Below are 2,773 nucleotides of genomic sequence, written 5' to 3' on the forward strand. Positions count from 1 at the left end.
AAACAACACTGTGTTGACCAGTTGGAAAAAATATCTTATTTTAATATATTTTAAATATGGAATCTGAGAAACTATATTATGAAAACTGTATTGTATTGTATTGTAACTGTATAAATACATTGTGAGCTTTACTTGTGCTTGGATTTAAAAAAAAAAACAGCAACAGAGAAAGGAATGCAGTCAATAATCTCACTATATCTAACCAATTTACATATATAATTTATTAGAACTTTGTCAATATTTTAAGAGTTTACAGACAGAAAACAGGCAGTTTCTGAAGTCTTTCCAACTTTTTGCGCTCTCCAAAGCATCACTTTATCGCTTTTAAAAGAGTTGTGTTAAGGTGTGATGTTTGTGTTACTGAAGACTGAATTCCGCAGATGAAATCCAGAAAGTGACACAGATGAGTAAGACACAACCAGCGTGAGGTTTTATGAAGACATATTTATTTTGCAATCATTAATACAGTACATTAAATATAATAATCAATGACTTCCATGTCCTGAGTATTTAGCAGAAAATACACACAAGAAACTTATTGCAAAAGTTAAGACAGATTTGTCATCATCAGCTGTTTATGTGAAGCCACTTTGGGACAAAGATCTCTCCCAAGGTTTCCCAGAAATAAAGCAAGTATAATTGCTCAATTTGCATATGTCCACTGTAACAGAGGAATCCTCTGTTCATTATTATTAAGTACAATATTACTCACATTGCACCAAGAATACAATCAATAATTGCACTGTAGCATTTTACAGGTCGATCTAACATCATCATTATCCTCCCCACTACCCACCCACCCCCCACCGTAACCAGGACCTCAGATCTGATGTGCAAGGTTTGGGTGATGTTGTGTCTGTCCTTGTGAATGGCCAGTGTGTAGACGCACTAGTAGATACTGGTAGCTCCCAGTCCTTAGTTCTGGATAGCTTAGTACCAAGGGAGTAATGGTGAGAAGAGGCTAAAGTAAAAGTGCACTGTATTCATGGTGATGACAAAGTCTCCCCCACAGCAGAAGTGTTCTTGACAGTAGATGGGCAAACTTTTTTCTAACCAGTGGCTTTAGCCCATCAGTTACCATATCCAGTAGTGTTAGGCCAGGATGTCACCACACTTCCTGATTTGTTGCCACAGTTAAAGTCTTGCAGTCTTGCAGAGTGCAAGGCAGGCATTTAAAGCATTACCATTCGATGGGGTGGAGTTGGAAGGTGGTTCTGGGAAAAAAGCAAAGTCAAAAGTGCAGTTTTTAGGCACTGCTAAACCTGCTGAACTGGAGCCATTACTAAAAGCAAGCTCTCATTTAGACACTGACAATATAGCTCAGGTACAGAGAGATGACCCAGGATTACAGCCATGGTTCAGGAAAGTGTTTGAGATTGATGGGGTTAAGCAAAGAGGCCTAGGTTGCCTGGAGGGAGAAGTCTACATTTTGAGAGATTCCATCCTATATCAGAGGAAAGGTAATATGGAGGCATTAGCATTGCCAGCAGCTATGAAACAAACATCCATGACCTTAGGACAGTCAGGAGCATGGGCAGGATATTTGGGAAAGCATAAATCACCGGCAAGGATCAGCAGTCATTTCATATGGCCCGGGATGTTCTCTGAAGTTTCTGAATTTTGCAAAGTTCATACCCAGTGTCAGCTAACGGCAGGCAGAGGAGTAGCAAATGCACCTCTACAGTCTTCAACTTTCACTCAGATGCCCTTTGAAAGGATAGGGCTGGATGTTGTAGAGTGCTACAGGAAACAGGTACATTCTTGTAGTTTGTGATTACGCTACCAGATATCCGGAAGACTCCCTTTTGAAGACAGTCAAAGCCAGGCAGGTAGCAAACTCACTATAGCACCTGTTCTTAAAGGTGGGGGTACCTAGAGAGATTGTGACAGATCTGCGACTAATTTTCTGTCAAAGCTGTTACAACAGGTGTACTAGTTGCTGGGCATAAAATGCATTAAGACCACACCTTACCACCCTCAGACAGATGGTTTGGTTGAAAGCTTTTACCAAATGCTAAAGACTTGGGGGACTTGGGGCTGTGCTTCTACACAGAAGAAGGTGAGCAGAAGCCAGTTGCCTTCCTGAGCCACAAACTGCCTCCAGGGAAATGAGGTATTCTACTGTGGAAAAGGAGTGGCTGGCAGTAAAATAGGCAGTGGATGCGTTGCGGTACTACCTCCTAAGAAGACGCATTGTGTTGGAGACAGATCACCAAGCTTTACAGTGGCTACATAAATGCGGGATGCCAATGCTCGGGTCACGGTGGTACCTGTCTCTCCAACATTTTAATTGTATTGTATGTTATAGGACTAGTGCTTCCAATCATGCAGCAAACTGTCTCACTCCCATTCTAGAGGGCAGGGGCTGAAGCAACCTGGAGCAGAAGGACACTTGCCTCTTTCCGAAGCACCACATGTAATAGAAATTGTAACAGCGTATATTAGGCTTGCTGAGGTAAATATACAACAACATGTAATTGAGAGAACTGTTTTGTTTATGATTTTGTTGAAATGGAAATGAAGAAATGTTATTGGTAGTTCTGCCATAAGGGGAGCCAGACCGGCGAAAGAAGCAGCACCGAGGTTAGCAGGCAAGTTCATAGCTGGGGTGCCATAGTCAATGTTTCACAAGTATGCTAACTACGTGCATTATTTCAAATAATATGACTTGCTTAACAACACCAAGTGACTGAAATATTGGATAAATGCATATGAAAATGTTTTGGGAAAATGTGCACAGTTAAACGAATTTCTGAATATTATACAAAGGTAA

This window comes from Megalops cyprinoides, chromosome 22, assembly GCF_013368585.1.
Source record: "Megalops cyprinoides isolate fMegCyp1 chromosome 22, fMegCyp1.pri, whole genome shotgun sequence".
Taxonomy (NCBI): Eukaryota; Metazoa; Chordata; class Actinopteri; order Elopiformes; family Megalopidae; genus Megalops; species Megalops cyprinoides.